Genomic DNA, 17774 nt, shown 5'->3' with positions numbered 1-17774 from the left:
CAAATTCCTTTGCACAATCACTAAAGAATGTCTTTGCCTTGAGAGTGTATTTGCTCAGCCTTGTCAGGTTTGGCTGTGAAGGGTGGGTCAGCCCACTGGGCGTGCTGCATACCTTCCTGGAGAGACCCAGGAAGCTGCCCAGCTATGCAAAGGGCAGTCGAATCTTTAGGCGGAACATTAGAATTTGTTTGCTATGGTTAGGAATTTGCCCAGAGGTATCTGAAGTGCTTTGCTGAGGTTTTCTGGATGATAATTTTTTGTTGCAGCTTTTAAATGTTGGTTTGTTTACAGAAAATGACTTTACCAACATGATATTTAACCTTTCTTGATTTGCCTCTGCGAAATCAGTGAAAGATATTGGCACTGCTTCTAGAAATTTCTGCAGTCAACTCAGGTAGCACCTCAAAAAGTCCCACAGCCTGTCGGCCAGTACATGTGCAGGATGTACAGGTTTGTTACCTTGGTAAACATGTGCCTTTGTGGTTTACTGCACAGATCATCCCATCACCCAGGTATTAAGCCCAGCATCCACTAACTATTCTTTCTGATCCTCTTCTTCCTCCCACCCACAACCCTCTGACAGGCGCCAGTGTGTGTTGTTCCCTCACGTGTGTCCATGTGTTCTCATTGTTCAGCTCCTGCTTACAAGTGAGAACAGGCAGTATTTGATTTTCTGTTCCTGTGTTAGTTTGCTAAGGATAATGGCCTCCAGCTCCATCCATGTCCCTGCGAAGGACATGATCTCCTTCCTTTTTATGGCTGCATAGAATACTATGGTGTATATATACCACATTATCTTTATCCAGTCTAACATTGATGGACAACGAGGTTGATTCCACATCTTTGCTATTGTGAATAGTAAATAGTAAATAGTGTGTAGTAAAGCTGCTGTTTTGACTGTATAACCCATCGCTTCACTAATTGATCCTTGTCTTACTTCAGTGGAGACCCCTAGGGGTTTATTTTTAACCCAACTTGACTCCAGATTTTTCATTTCATTTTCATTCCATTACTGTTGGGAGAAATAAAGATTTGGAAGAAAAAGTAAAGGACAATAGATCTTATAAAGTAACTTCATCAGAAACAAACTGGGGATTACTTTTGCTGTAAGACAGAAATTTTCTCTCACTCAATTTTTTTTTCATTTGAAACCCATCTATTTCAACAGATGTAAAATAGACCTTGGTTGGAAAAGGAAAGGCAGAGAGGGAATATCTGCTTATGGATATTAGTGATCTGAGGATAATGCACTTTATGTATGCCCTTTTCTAGAGTTGAAAATGAAGATAATAGTGTGTAGACAACAAACCTCTCCTTAAGTAAATGTGCATGCAAAAATGGCTTACGTTCCTGTGTAGGATACAGGAAGAATAATATTTGATCCTATGACATGAGCGCATCAATTTAGAAAAGTTTGTTTTCAGCTCACAATTTGCCTTTTCGCCTGTGATGGCTTTTTCTTTTAATGGTGAAACTTTAGTTGTGACACTTGCCAAGCTTTCATAAGGAAATACATCAGTTTAGAAAAGTAGCGTGTACTGCATGTGTCTGTCTCGCTTTCTACATTTCTACACCTACTCGTTTGACAGGGCTTATGGAAAAACAAAGTGGGCAAAGTGTGGGGAGGTCCATGTAGTGCAAAGTGGGGGGTGCCAGGAAAGCCCGTTTTCTAAGAGAATCACACATTTTGTCTGTGAACAAAAGGACATTTCAGTCTTTTATGCTGAAGACCTGCACTGTAATGAATCACACAGCTTCTCCAGGAGTCTGACAGTGTAGGAGGGGGCATCAAGTCAACCAACTTTCCTTATGCCCTGTGGTTGTGGGTCTTTTCAGACTAGTGTAGTTGCATAAGCAAAAATCAAACAATTCAGTTTCCCAGCCTTTCTACATGGGGTTGGCCATGGGTGTGTAAGTTAAGGACTACTCCCTGTTTCTGTGTTGCAGAATTATGGTTAGACTGGCTAAACAAGTCAGGTTTTGTGAGTGCTTCTGAGAGGGAAAAATTCTACCCATGACAGTTTAGGGCAGATGAAATGGTGAGAACTCCAGTGTTAACTTCCAAACACAGAAAAAAACACATGCTACCATGACAAGGCTTCTCAAGAGGACCATGGAATAGCATCCAATGGAAAGCAGGCTGGTGAGAGTGTTGCAACGGAAACACCAGCAGCAGTGAAAGTGACAAGAAGCAGAGGGTTCAAAGCCCTGGCCTCTTCCTGTACCATTTGCCTGCTGTGAAATTGACATGTTGCTTAACCTTTCTAAATCTCGGTTTCTTCATGGGTGCAACAAAGACGATAACAGTACTTTAGAAAGTTGTTATGAGAATGAAATCAGATAAGGGTATATGTGCTTAGTGCTTAGCTGCTCATCAGACAAGAGCATGTGGTCGAGAAATGTTCCATAATTTTGAATGAATTCTGACCTTACTTCCACGCTAATTGATTTATTGGATCTTTGTCAAGTCACCCGAAGGAGTCAATATCTCAGAATTCTTGTCTGGAAAATGAGGTTTCAAATACAGGTTTTTGACTCTTTTCTCATTAAGCATTTCCTCCTCCACAGGGAGGGGGTGAAAAGGGAGAGGGATGTTCCAATAGGGTTGGTTAGCACAGACCAGAGGTTGGCCAAATATCGCCTGCTCTGGCCACTGTAGACCATTCTGCTCACACCCATTCCTTTCCCGTGGTGGCTATGGCTGCTTTATGCTATGACATGGCGGAGTGGAGTTTTTGCATATGGCCTAGAAACCCTAAAATACAATATTGACTATCAGGTCCTTTAAGAAAATGACTGCTGATGTCTAGCCATAGACAAAAAACAAAAAGGATTGATTCTGAGTTGCATCGGTCATATTAGTAGTAAGAGCTTTCATAACATTTTTATCCTATTTGATACTTCCATATCAACTTTTGTCTCAATTTTTGCTTAAAGCCAAATATTTTTTTTGCAAGGATTGGGTTTGTAGGCAAGAATCTTGATGGTTTCTTGGAAATTTGTTCTGATTGGGAGGCAGTGCACTATAAGAGGCACCTTGTTTGGTAACTGCCATATTTTAAACAGACAATGACCTTTGAATTTTAGTATTGTACCTCTTGTATATAAAAGCAAATTTAATCAGGCCTTTACGTTTCTTTTTAGCCAACCTTGGGAATGTGGTTGGTTAGTTAGTTTGAATTTTCCTCATTTTCTTTATATCAGGCACTTAGTAGTAGAAATGGTAACAGTCAAGATTTGTTTTTATAGAAGACATCTGAATGTATAAGCATATGCCATTTTATTCTTCCTGAAAGAACCGAATATTAAGTAAAGAAGTGGAAATTAAAATATAAATCAACAGTAAAAAGGTAAAAACATCAAAAATTTATAAAGAGCAAATTACCTCATAGTATTTTAAATGACCTCAAAACTTCTCTCTCTGTTTCTCCCTCTCTCTCTCTCTCTCTCTCTCTCTCACACACACACACACACACACTCTCTCAAATTATTGAGGCCAACCATTTTTTAATAACTTTTAGTTAGGAGAGGAATGAGGTATTGGCAGGGGATATTGTAAAATTAAAGAAATAATAAAGTATACCAATTCCGAAGTATTTAAAAATCCCTGTTTTCTAGGGATACCATTAAAATTATCACAAATTTTTTTCCAATAGAGGATAGTCCACTAATTTACAATAAAGCTTGAAAATTAAAAATTTCTAGAATTCTCTTTTCTCTGGAGGGTTTATTGTTTGATTATATAAAGTAAAGGAACTGGAGACAATTTGAAGATGAGAGGAGGTGGAAGAGGGTGGATGGAATGAGTAAACTGGAGGAGGAAGTGAGTGGGGGAGGTGAGGGCTTTTCAGATATTGCAGATATTGTGAGTGGGGAGGGAACAAGGACACACTTTTGGGACACCCCAGTGGTTTGAGAGATTCAGTACATCAGAATGTGCAAGAAGTAAAGGAAAATACCAACAGAAACACTAGCATAAACGAGGGAGACCATGTGAGCCACATTTTCTTAGCCTAGTCTATTGAATGTTGAGACGCTGAGAAGGAGAAGTGGACAAAGAAAGAGCCTGGTGATTTCATTTTCTTGTCAGGTGGCTTCTGTCCCATTTCCTCATGTGTCACATGGTAATGCAGATATAGTCATCCTAGAAACAATCCCTGAGAACTGGCTAAGTCAGGACTACCAAAGACTCAAGGATAAGTAAGCTCAGGGCTCAGCCTTCAGGGTGTTTACATTATGATAGGGGAGACAGACACAGGTAGAGCTATCAACGTGTGTGTGTGTGTGTGTGTGTGTGTGTGTGTGTAGATCTGCTATATGTGTATTATATATGTATAAATCTCATATATGTATCATAGATCCATAAGTATAAATATATTGTGTACACGTGTGCAGGTATGTACATATATGTGCATAGGTAGTATATACATCTTAGGTAGTATGCTTCCCCCAGATTTAGCTGGGCACAGGTCTCACATAATCATTGCAAACAATACTCAAGCATCCTGTGATCATTTGAAAACAGGTCTGTTAAATGAATACTGTTCATATCGCTCATGAGTGAAAGGTAGAAAATGACTATAAAAATTCATGTGTTTCTAGCATTTGTTTACATGGCTTTTAAATACAAAATTTTAGAAGCATTGTAAATATGTCGCCTACTTTAACTTAATAAAGTTCATAATAGTATAGAATTCTCTTGTATCTATCTACTAAATCAAATTATTGCCTGCATTTTGAACTTCATTTACTTAATGAAATATTTAGTTTTTTTTTAATTGTAAAAATAGATTAAGTTATAGGAAACTTGGAAACATGGTAAAAATATGGTAGGTATGGTAGATTGGATTATGGTCCCCCAAAGATGTTCATATCCTGATATCCGGGCTCTGAATATGTTATCTTACATGGTAAAAGGGACTTTGCAGATGTGATTAAATTAATGCATTGACATGAGAGAATTATACTGGGCTATTCAGGTGGGCCCAATATAATCACAAGTATCCTTATAAGAGGGAGATGAGAGGATCAGAGTCATTGACAGGCGATGTGGCAGAGCAAGAGGTTGGAATGTCACCATGAAGAGATCATGGACCAGGGATGCAGCTGACCTCTAGAAGCTGGAGAAATCAGGGAAACAGATTCTCTCCTTAGAGCCTCCAGAAGGAACTAACCCTGTTGACATTTTGACTTTAGCCCAGTGACACTAATTTTAGACTTTTGACCTCCAGGACTGTAAGATAATAAATTATGCTGCTATAAACCACGAAGTTTGTGGCCATTTGTTACAGGAGCAATAGAAAACTAATACAACTATGGATTATTAGGGGAGAGATAAAATAGATTTCAAGAAAGAAAACTCTGCTGTGATGGATATGGGAACACTGAGGAAAGAGAAGAAAGATTGGGTCTAAGAAGAGAAAAATGCCATGCCAATCAAACAGAAGAGAATGTGAGAAGCAACAAGTTATCATCTAAGAGAAACGAATTATACAGTACTACAGTAAACACTGCACTCCACATGGACACCTCTCATTCTGTTCCTTTACATACTTTTTTCTCGGAGGTTCCTGCACGATCAATCTTTTAGAAAGTCATCAATAAGTCCCAGGGACTGACTCTTGAGAGGATCTTCACACACCTTCTAAAACCTGCATTTAGTCATAGACAACTAATGATGTTCATGAACAACATTGCGTGTTAAAGGACTTGAACACTGGGCACAGTAAGTGTACCTGAGAAGAGAAGAATTATTAATTGTGCTTATGGTCTTGTTCTTAGATATAATTCATGTATGAATAAATAAAATGCATTAACAGTTTACTAAGAGTTAACTTTTAGGTAGCACCTTACAAAATTGCAGGCCCCATTCTAAGTGCTTTTTCTGTGTTACCATGACCCTATGGGACAGGTACTGTTTTATTATTCCTATTTTACAGGTGAGAAAACTGAGACAAGAGGAGTTAAATGACTTACCAAAAGGTTACTCAAGTAGTCATTGGCAGAGACCATCTGGCACCTGAATTCGTGCTCTTAAGCAATAGTTATACTGCTTCTGCTATTAAGTTCTTCTAGAATGGCATATTGTATGCTGGTTACAATTATATTATCATATAATGCAGTTAGGTATTTAATAAAATATGTACAGAGTTCCCTTGGAGCAGAGAGAAAGGGGGAAGCTACCTGTGTTTGAGGCCCGAAATGGTAGGAAAAGCTCCATAGATCAGGTTATGTGTTTGCAGGGACTGAGAAAGTGAGTAAGAGATCACTAAAGTGCACAAGAAATGGACATTTCAAGTCACAGGAATGACATTAATACAGATATTAAAAGCCTAAAATATTATAGTATGTTTGGGCAACAGGAAGGATTTTGATGTGATTAAAGCTTAGGGCACACAGGGGCAAGTGGTGGGAGATAAGCCTGGAATAGTTGAAAGTGACTTAACAAGACATCTTAGACCAACTTTCTGTATTTCCTATCTTCTCCAGCCAATATGGTATTTGAAATGTGGCCAGTGTAACTGAAGAGCTGAATTGTAAATTTATTTAATTTTAATTAGTATAAAAATTTTAAATAGAAACATGTAGAACAGTAGGTGCTACATTTGACAGCAGAGTTGTGTATTAATCTAAAATGTTTCAATTTCATGCAACACAGGGAACTTATCATGGGTTGGAAGATGGGGAGTGATATGATTATATCTGTCTTTTGGAAAAATAGCATTAGGGAATGGACTGTCTTTACTAGAGAGAAATTTACAACTGGATGCAAGGCCATGCTTGTAGTCCACTTTTTAGCAGTTCCACGGCTCAGGGGAACCATGCATTAAACCATCAGTGCTGTTGCCTTAGTCACAGCTAATTGAGATGGTGTAGTCTGTCTGCAGAAAATGTGGACCCATAACAGCCTGAGGAGCTGGGGTTGCTGGGGCTGCCAAGTTGCTCTTTTGGTAGAGGAAAGGAGGCAGGAAAGTTGCAAAATGGTTCACTATTGAGTCTGTCCTTTTATAACTAGCCAGAGACCCAAGAGATGGCCCAGTGTAAGACCTCTTCCCACAGAAACCCAGTATGGGATGGTGGATGACTAACTCAAGCAGATGTCTTCAGGGGATTTAAACTGAAACATATAGAGACTGTGACAAACTGGTAGCATGGCAGAAAGAAGCAGGTAGAGAATCAAGGTTAGAGAGCTGAGTCATGAGCATGCGAGACTCAGAGCTGTCCTTGGGTCCCCAGATTTGTGCCAACTAGTGTTGGTTTTGCAAAGTAACCAGCAACTTGTATATTTAAGATCTAAGAAAGGCTGCTGAGACAATATTCTTTCTTCCTAACCACCCCTAAATCTTTATACTAAACCCTCTAGGCTGTGAAGGTTAATTCTAGCAGGCCTGAAGCTAGCCTGAGTTGTTCTGCTGAAATGTGAAATGAGCCTGCACAGCCCTGATCTGAAACATACTGATTGGTCGCATGGCTTTGTAACCAAGCACCCCAAGAGTTTCAGGGTGATTTTTACCAGCTAGTCATTTACCAGTTATCATTGTTTATCGATAACAGTGAAACTGACGATTTGTGTCTGCTGAAACCCCAGGAGGCATGGTCCATAGCAGGATATGTCTATGGGATCAGCAGGGTAGAAGATACTGCAGCTGAAACTCCATTTGGGTGTTCCATTCACGAGTCAGTGGTTCTCAGCCTGAGGGAGAAAGTGGATCCTGAGAAGAACTTTGTGGAGAAAGGACAATTGGAGCTTGCCCATGGTTCCTTTGACTTTTTGCTATGAGACAGCCCTTAGCTGTGATGCTTCTCTCTACTTTAATGCAGCTGTTACATTTTATGTTTTTCTTGTGATAAACTGTAGACTTCTAAGTATCATCATTTTGGATTCTTTGGGTATGCTCTGCTTAACTCTACTGCCATTAGCTGAGGTTTCCAGAACTTATCGCTGATCCGTACAACCTGAAAGAGCCTAACTGACTGAGCAGGGGTTAGAGTTGAACTGGGAAGAGACTAGTTAGCAGGTGATGAAAGCAGTGTTTTCTTAGGATGATGGGGACCTGAATTAGGCAGCAGTGGGAGTCAAGTGGAAGGGAGACTGAATTAGGAGGGAGAATTGATAGTAATGGTTGAGTGACGAACTAAATTGGATGTAGTTTAAAGCAGTGGGGAGAGGGTGAGGCAGGAGGCAATGACGATGGAGGTTCCAACCTTGGGCAATAAGTTTAGCTATGATAATTATTATTTGAGCAATCTCTGTAAAATGCAGAGAACTCTTCCCTTGTTTTAAGAAAGCAGTGAGTGAGCCAGGCACGATGGCTCATGCCTGTAATCCCAGCACTTTGGGAGGCAAGGCAGGCGGATCACCCGAGGTCAGGAGTTCAAGACAAGCCTGTCCAACATGGTGAAACCCCGTCTGTACTAAAAATACAAAAACATTAGCTGGGTGTGGTGGCAGATGCCTGTAATCCCAGCTACACGGGAGGCTGAGGCAGGAGTATCACTTGAACCCGGAGGCGGAGGTTGCAGTGAGCTGAGATCATGCCACAACACTCCAGCGTGGGCAACAAGAGCAAGACTCTGTCTCAAAGAAAGAAACATCAGTGAGTGTTCCAGGTGAATTGAAGAGAATACTGTAGTCTTTCAAGAAAATCAGATTTATAAACCAGATAAACCAGACTTTAGGTAAGCAATAAATACCTTATGCATGCACACTTGTTGTTTATGATTATTGTTCCTTCATTCAACCAACAAACATTAAATGTTACTATATGGATCATATAGGTATATATATGAGTAAATATCTATATGAGTCAAGAATTGTGCTATGTGTTAGCGTAAAAACAAATGTGAAGGCCTGGTCTCTGATCTCAAGGAGCTTATGATGTAATACTAGTAAGTATTTGGTGATGAAGAGACATGAATGAAGTGGGAGAATTAACTAAATTGAGGAAAATTATGAAATAATCTGAGCTTAAAAGTAAGATTTTAATTACAAAAATTGGCCTTTCTTAGTTTTTCAATGGGGAAAAAAAACAGTTCTTGCTTCTAATCCCCATGGAATGGTTTATTTCAGACTGTGGTCAGGGGAATTACACTGTATTTGCAGTGTGGCTCATGACTGTCTCCAGAAAATGTGGACCCATAACAGCCTGAGGAGCTGGGGTTGCTGGGGCTGCCAAGTTGCTCTTTTGGTAGAGGAAAGGAGGCAGGAAAGTTGCAAAATGGTTCACTATTAAGGGGAAATGTGGAAAACATTAAGAAGATGACAGAGTGGATGAATGGTTCTTCTTCTTGACTATCTAATCATTGTCCACTCAGACTTTAAAACTGCATCAAAATCACCTCCCAGATTCTTCTTTCTCTCCAGTATGTGATACCTGGCATTGAAAATTTCTGCGTATGACTTTATCATGGTGTGTTATAGCTATTTAATTCAATGTCTGTCCCTCCAAACAAATTGTAAATTCTTGGTGAGCAAGACTGGGTCTCATGAATTTTCCTTTCCCTTGGGATGGAAACAATGTAGGAGCATTATGGGTATTTAATGCTTGTTAAATGAAGAAATGATTGAAAGAAGACAAATGAGAATAAGAAGGATAAGTTGGTAAATCCATTACTGAGGGCGATTTGGCAAGATTTGCTCTACCAAAATTAAAATGTGCAAACACATGGGCCCAACAATTACATTTTTAAGAATTTATCTTACAGATTCACACATGTGCCAATTGATTTATGTACAATGTTACCAATGGCAGCATTGTTAGCAGAAGTTTGGAAATAATGGAAATGCCCATCAACAGTGGATTGATGACATAGATTATGGACTATCCATATCGTGGAATACCAAGCAGCTGTGAAAAATCAATATAGAAAGATCTTCAGAATACAATCTTAGAGGAAATAAGCAAGATTCAGAACAGTATAATCTTACATTTGCTTGTATATGCATAAATGTCTCTGGAAAGACCCAGAAGAAACTAATAACTACTTTTTTGTTGGAAAGAAAGGTTTGGAGGAAAAGGAAGACTTTTCATTGTATTCCACTTTATACCTTTTAGTTTCCAAACAATGTTATATACTACTGGGTTCAAAATATAGTATAAATATTCAAAAAAGAAAACTGCACACACATGTTTATAGCAGCTTTATTTATAATTGCCAAAACTTGGAAGCAACCAAGATGTGCTCCAGTAGGTGAAGTGAATGAATAAACAAACTGTGGTACACTCAGACAATGGGATATTATTATTATTGTTATTTTATTTTATTTTTTAAAGTCAGGGTCTTAATGTGTTGCCCAGGTTGGTCTTGAACTTCTGGCCTCAAGCAGTCCTACCACCTCAGCTTCTCAAAGTGCTGGGATTGTGGATGTGACCTACCATGCCTGGCCTTGGAATATGATTTAACACTGAAAAGAAATGAACCATCAAGCCATGGAGAAAACTTAAATGGAAAGACATGATGAAAACTTCAATGCATATTGCTATGTTAAAGAAGCCAGTCTGGAAAATGCTACATACTACATGATTCCAACAATATGACATTCTGCAAAAGGCAAAACTATGGAGACAGTAAAAAGATCAGTGGTTAACAGGGGTTGCAGGGAGGGAGGTATAAATAGGCAGCACACGAAGGATTTTGTAGGGCAGCAAAACTACTCTGTATGTTACTATAATAGTGGATACATGTCATTATGCATATCTCCAAACTCAAAGAATATACAAAATCAAGAATGAACCCTGATGTAAACTATGGACTTTGGGTGTTAGTGATGCATCCATGCGGGTTCATTAATTGTAACAAATGTCCCACTGTGATGTGGGATGTTGATAGTGGGGACACTGAGGGTATACGTGAACTCTTTGTCGTTTATTCTCAATTTTGCTGTGAACCTAAAACTAAAAAAAAGGTGCTCATTTTGGCTGGTTGTTTCTTTGGATATAACACATAGACAAAACAATGTGATGTTGCAACGTCTAATTTTATGAGACAGGGTCAGCAAACATTCCCCCATCCAAGACCTGTGGTGGATATTGCTAATCGACCATGACATTCCCTTGTTGAGTTCCAACTTGCTTACAAACCTCAAGATTCCTCCAGGAAGCCATCACCAATCAATTGGCTTTTGTACCCGAGATAAAAACCATTTGCCATTTCAGCTTCTGAGCTTACCATTTGGCATTTCAGCTTCTGAGCTTACAGTTCTAGAGAGATCTCAAGAACTCCGACACTGAAAGTGAACAGGTGTGGTGAAGCCAAGTTATTCCAAGCATGCCCAAGGCTTCCCAGTTAAACACCTGAGTGAAACTAATGCCCAGCCTATTTGGCTACCTCCACACCTGAAAATGTTCTTGATTCAACCTCTTCACATTTGAGATTTTAAATTTTAGGCAGTCATGTCTGCTTAGCATGAAGAGGTCTGAATTTTGCTCAGTGGTTTAGAATTGTCCCTTTTTATACCAGAGATTTGATTCTAAATGAAAAAACACTGGTTTGGCTTAGCAGTGTGGATGGTCCGGTGTATAAAGCAAGAGAAACCCTTAATTGCATGCAGAAATAATTGCTTGGAAGCTCAAAATCCATAACTTTGGAAGCTGCACTTTACTTCATTGTAAGATAAAAACATCTTTCAGGTTCTGAGTTTTATGAAGTAATATATTTCAACATTCTGTAATGTAAATTACAACTTATCCCTACAAGGAAGCTCTTAAACTGTGTTTGCCTTTCATTTTGGCTAAGTTCTAAGGCTGAAGATCTCTTCTAGTTTATCTTTTGAGTTAAATCGTATCTTTGTTTTTCAACTTTATCATTTGTAATATTAATGTTCAAACCAAGATTTTTGGGCATCACAGAAACTTAAAGCATATTTTAAAAATATTTTGCATGTATAAAATTCCACAAAAAGGCAGAGTAGACACGTATATATGTTTTACTTTGAAAAAACATTTTCCATTTTAGATTTCAATTTCCTCAGCCCAGAATAAGGGAGCATCAGGGAACGTAAAGGAAGTGGTCTCCCAGTCACAATGACCACATACTGCAATTGCCTTGCTCTCCAGTCTGGGTTTCTACTTCGTGTTACAGTCATTTCAGTGGGCACCACTCAGCTGCTTTGTAGTTTTCAGGAGCAGTTGTTCAGGGAGGATTTGGTTCATTGCTGGTGTGACATATGAGTGACGATGACCCAGGAAGTTCTGATGACGTGACTTCTCTCAGCAATGTTCTGGGTTTGCTAAGCTTCCTCAAAGCCTCTTTGGCACTTACGGAAGTTGCATTTCAAAACCTGTAACAGGAGTCCCCACCTAGGATGGCTCTTCAGTGCTACTCCTTCCTCCCAGTAGAAGCAACCTTTGTTTTTGTTTGTTTGTTTTGTTTTTTGTTTATTGAGATAGGGTCTCACTCTGTCACCCAGACTGGAATGCGGTGGTGTGATCACAGCTCACTGTGGCTTGGTCCTTCCATGCTCAAGAGACTCTCCTGCCTCAGCCTTCTGAGTAACTGGGAACAAATACAGGCACTATCACACCCAGCTGATATTTTATTTTCAGTAGAGATGAGATCTCTCTCACTGTGTTGCCCGGTTTGTCTCAAACTTCTTGGCTCAAGTGATCTTCCCACCTTGGCCTCCCAAAGTGCAAATGAAAGCCACTGCAACTGGCCAGAAGCAGCCTTTGACATTGGGTCTACTGCTGCCCTCAGTTATGAGAGAAGTTTCAACCATCCTTTTCACATTTTTTTTTTTTTTTTTTTTTCTGAGAGAGTCTCACTCTGTTGTCTAGGCTAGAGTGCAGTGACATAATCTTGGCTCACTGTAACCTCCACCTCCCTGGTTCAAGTGATTCTCCTGCCTCCTCCTGCCAGAGTGGATGAATGGTTCTTCTTGACCATCTAATCACTGTCTACTAAGACTTTAAAACTCTGCATCAACATCACCTTCCAGGTTCTTCCTTCTCTCCCCTATGCGATGCCTGGCATTGAAAATTTCTGTCTATGACTTTATCATGGTATGTTACCGTTATTAAATATAGCTGGGGTTACAGGTGTGCGCCATCACACCCAGCTAATTTCTGTATTTTTAGTAGAGACAGGATTTTACCATGTTGGCCAGGCTGATCTTGAACTCCTGATCTCAGGTGATCCGCCTGCCTCCACCTCCCAAAGTCCTAGGATTACAGGTATGAGCCACCACGCCTGGCCCTTTTTCACATTTTTTTATACATGGATAAATAAGATAGAGATTAGAATTCTTATGTGCTAGGTGTATTTTCCCTTTGATAGTTTTACAAAATATTCTAGGTGTAGAATGTGTGGAACAGACTTCTTTCGTGTTTTCTGATCCTAGGGTTCCTGGGTTTTTGAGAACTTGTTTGTCTTGAAGTTTCCTTTAAGCCATGTACTCCTTGCATGCTTGTCTGTGCCCCTGCCTTCCAGGTACTGTGGGGCACATGGGGGTTCCTTCTATTGAGTTTTCAGTTTTATTTTTTGAAAGAGAATGCAAAATAGATTGGGTCCTATGCCACCTTGTCAGTGATATGGTTGTGCATATTGTTGATATCAGTTAAAGGGCAATCACAGGAGCGTATCTATATATATATATATTTGCATAACAAGGCCGTAAGTTAAAGAATTCACCAAACAAAGGCCGTAGGTTCATGAGTGAGACTGTTTTAATTGAACTGGTATTTGTACAAGGTGACACCCTGTTGCATACCACAGACCTCCTCCCTGAGTGACTCAGCCGCTGAGAAAGAAACCTCTGAACTGTTCATTAATACAGTCAGGTAGAGGTTGAGACTCCACTGAATAAACTCTAGGTTCCCATTTCTTTCAGTCAGATCCTCCCAGGGAATCACTACAGGCCGGTTAGCCAAAAAGTCCTGGTTTTCTGCTCAATAGAGGTAAGTTGAATTATACTTGCAAACAGAAATACATCTGCTGTATGTGCACAGCTTTCTCTGTGTTCCTTTCAAATGATTAAAATTAGAACTTACTGTATTATCTTTGTCTTTTCTTCCTATAAATTTTGACAGCCTCCAGCTGACTGTTAGCTCTGCTCTTCCTTGCTGTACTTTTAGGCCACATTGCATTGAACTTCTTGGCAACTTTACACATTACGGGCATCACAGAAATGAGCACCTATTTGATTTTCTGGGTGGGAGCTGTCAGCTGGTGAATCCTGCCACACAAAGGATAATAAATTCTTTAAGCGAAGGGACCAGCACCTGCTGGTTTATTTTCTCAAGTGACTATACAAACATTTTTTAAAGGAACTTTCTGTTTTCATAAATGATGCTTTTAGTGAAATAGTGAACTCAAATATTGCTTTATAGTTAATAAGTCATATTTTTTCTCTACTGCTAAAAATATTGCAAGTTGTTGAGCTATGAGAGAGAGAGGTTTATTTTTATGAGGTTTTTGTCTCCACCCTATCTTCCCCAAATAAGAAAATTGCCATTTCTTACTTGAAAGTACCAAGGAGTAAAGGCAGGGTGTGGGGGCAGAATAGGGGTATATGGTTCCTTACAGGGATCTGTGGGCATCTGGCCAACTTCTCTACAGTATATTCTGCATTCTAACCTAAGGAGTGATTAATATATATGGGGGCAATTTTCAAACTTTATTCATAGCCTAGTCCTGAAAAACCAGTTTTGGGAGACTTTTGGTAAGGATAGAAGAGTTCTTTTGTAATTAATAGTTAAGCTGACTTGTCTGGTTTGTGTGTGTGTGTTTTTTTTTAATCATTTCTATTTATGATACAGAGCTGTGGAATTCAAATGCAGGGGCCACTCACAGCTTGCAAATTGCAGGTCTGTGTCCTCCAGAGAGGCGCCCCCACAGCATACTTGGCTCTATCTTTAGTGCTTGAGTTCTCATGGCTTCCTATTGCTGACCAGGTCACCTGCAGTCTGAGAGGGGTTTAGGCACACCAGTGCTCAGTGCTCATTTCCCAGAGGTTTACCGAAGAATTTTATAACTTGGCTTTCAAGTGTTTATAGTAACCAGAAAACTAAAGCATAGCATGTGTGGGTAATTTTATTTTTCATAAAATGTGATTAAATTTAAAACTGTCTTTCACTTCCACAGTTTATAACGTAGATATAGCCTTCCTAATATTTGCGGTGCTCCAGTGTTTAAAGTATCAGAAACATCAATTTGAGAAAACTGAGAAATGACAACAGTAAAAATTTTAGTAAAACATTCAGATGATCCTAAATGTTGGGATATGCAGAGAATGCCAACAACAGGTCAGAATTTTTATTGGAATGTTAGCTTCGTGTAAATCTTAGATCTAATTGACTGAATATTTCAACTGAAATGGAGCATAGGCCCATCTAGTCTAATGCCTGAATTTTCTAGATGAGAAAAACAAAGCATAAATGTTAAGTAACTTGTGAAGATCAGAGTAGCAGAACCAGAACATGAAGCCAAATTGCTTGTCTTTTGTCTTACTGAATTTTCTCAATATTTTTTTCAAATACTTTTTATTATAAAATATGTAGTAGCAATAAACGAACCACACTCCATCACAGACTGTGGTTATCCAGCAATATGTGGAAATATCATACTGTGTATGGTGTGACTAAGACATAATGGAAGACATAGACATATGTTTCCAACTTGTGGCTTGTGGAATCAGTGTTGCCATTTATTATATTTATGAGATTTTCATCTCAGGATCCAGTAGCCCCTCAGCAGGGAGGGGATCTGATGTATGTGTGTTAGCTGTGGTCTGTACAATCAGAACACCCTCGCCCCGAATGCCATTCTGTAGGTGATGCTTACCTGACTGCCTTCTCAGACTACCAGAATTATGATGAAATACCTGAGAGGTTCATATTCCTGGGGACTATGTAAACAAAACAAAGAATATGTTTTGAATGACTGAGCTCATACTGTGGAATGAACTAAGCAGTCAACTTAAGCAAACATTGTTTAACTGAGAGCATCCTATATGGTTCAGGCATCAACTCCCACCATTTCTTAAGAGTGAGGGGATCAAATCTTTGGCCCTGCAGTCCAAGGGAAATCTTTATTGGTTTCACTTGGCTTCACTTTCTGTCATTATCCTGCTTCTAGACCATTTGTTGATCATTTTCCATTTTCTCTGGCTAGGGACTTTGAAATAAAGATTTTTATATATTAATTGCTGCATACATAGCTGGAGTTGTTCCAAGTTCACTTCTGAATCGAAAGTCATTTTTGTTGTTGCTTTTTTTTTTTTTTTTTGAGATGGAGTCTCGCTCTTTTTGCCAGCCTGGAGTGCAATGGCACGATCTTGGCTCACTGCAGCCTCCGCCTCCCATGTTCAAGTGATTCTCCTGCCTTAGCTTCTCGAGTAGCTGGGACTACACGTGTGCACCTGACTAATTTTTGTATTTTTAGTAGAGACGGGGTTTCACCATATTGGCCAGGCTGGTCTCGAACTCCTGACCTCAGGTGATATACACGCTTCGGCCTCCCAAAGTGCTGGGATTACAGGCATAACCAATGCACCTGGCCTTAATCAAAAGTCTTTATCAGTTATATTCCTTAAGTGTTTCCAGCTTACCACTGTACAAATGGTAAACTGTGATTTTTCCATGAACTTGTGATTTTGGGGCTCGGGAGAAGCTCTTCCTTACATGGATGCTTTGCCAAATGACAGCTACATTTACTAGACTTTCATTTCATGTTGATTACTAAATTTTTTAAGGATATGAGTCATCTTTTTATTGTAATACTTAACTGGAAGAGTGAATTTTATAGCTATCTATTAAATGACAACTGGTTTGCTTCTAGATACAAGAACTGATCGTCCTGAATCCTCATTGTAATAGTATAATTGAGAGCTCTAAAAATCTAAATAATTTATTATTTGTCTGTAGACCCAAGTTTCCCTGACTCTAAAATGTGATTACGTATCCTTCATATGAAACCTCCTGGGGAAAGGCAGTGAACTATAAGCCATGTTTTTCAAATTGAGATATATACATCCCAGGAGACTGTGTCAATATTCTAGAAAATGCAATACAATTATGAAATAAGCATGGCACATGTCTGTATAGGGAGCTAATTTTAGTTAAAAAACTTTGGAGAAAACTATCCCTATTGCCCTGCCCTCTCGCCAGTTCTCCCCAGGGTTCCCTCTTTTGTCATTAGAAATGCTGTGTGTAAAAGTTTAAAAGAAATTTGTATACAAATGCATGCAGGGATCTGAAATCTAGATAGACTTGAATTTGAACCACGATCCCATGTGGACAAACGGTGACATGTATGAGTATGCCTAACTCACAGCACCAGCAGATAAAAAGAAAAACTAGGATTCTTGCTGAATAATTAATAGATGCATAAAGTTATATAATGGTGTATTATATACATATTTTATAATATACATAGCATATTACATAATGGGACATATATGTATAATATGACTCACAATAGCACAAAAATATAGAAATCTAGAAAAAATCTCTACAAGAAAAATTTAAAATCCAGATTTAAAAAATAACAACATTTTATAGTAAGACATAAAGGTCAAAGTTGACCTTAAATGTCAGTTCTTCCCAAACTCTTTTATAGAATCTGTACAATTTTAGTCAAAAGTTCCAAGAATATTTATTTTGGAACCTTAGACAATAATTTAAAGTTATCTTAAAGAAATGAATAAATGAGAATAGCTGATAGAATTTCTAAAAAGGAAATTAATGAAGGGTGCTATGCTACTAGATATTAAAAATGTATGTATCAGAAAAACACAATAATAAAAGTAGTTTGTTTTTATTGTAAGAAACTAAAGA

General features: G+C 38.9%; 1 protein-coding gene across 7 annotated transcripts in view; it reads left to right on the top strand.

Moving 5' to 3' along the window:
- Positions 1-13742: 13742 nt before the first annotated feature.
- The window catches only part of LOC105481725 (sciellin), a 111961-nt gene continuing 107929 nt past the window's right edge, over positions 13743-17774 (top strand). For 6 of the 7 annotated variants that reach the window (XM_071081178.1, XM_071081181.1, XM_071081179.1 and 3 more), the window contains exon 1: positions 13743-13895. The gene's annotated coding sequence lies outside the window, so the exon portion shown is untranslated. The remainder of the gene's footprint in view (positions 13896-17774) is intronic. The other variant, XM_071081177.1, reaches the window with a different exon arrangement.

This window comes from Macaca nemestrina, chromosome 16 (assembly GCF_043159975.1).
Source record: "Macaca nemestrina isolate mMacNem1 chromosome 16, mMacNem.hap1, whole genome shotgun sequence".
NCBI classification, from domain to species: domain Eukaryota; kingdom Metazoa; phylum Chordata; class Mammalia; order Primates; family Cercopithecidae; genus Macaca; species Macaca nemestrina.
The sequence above is the reverse complement of the archived record's forward strand: the minus strand, read 5'-3'. Positions and strand labels throughout refer to the sequence as shown.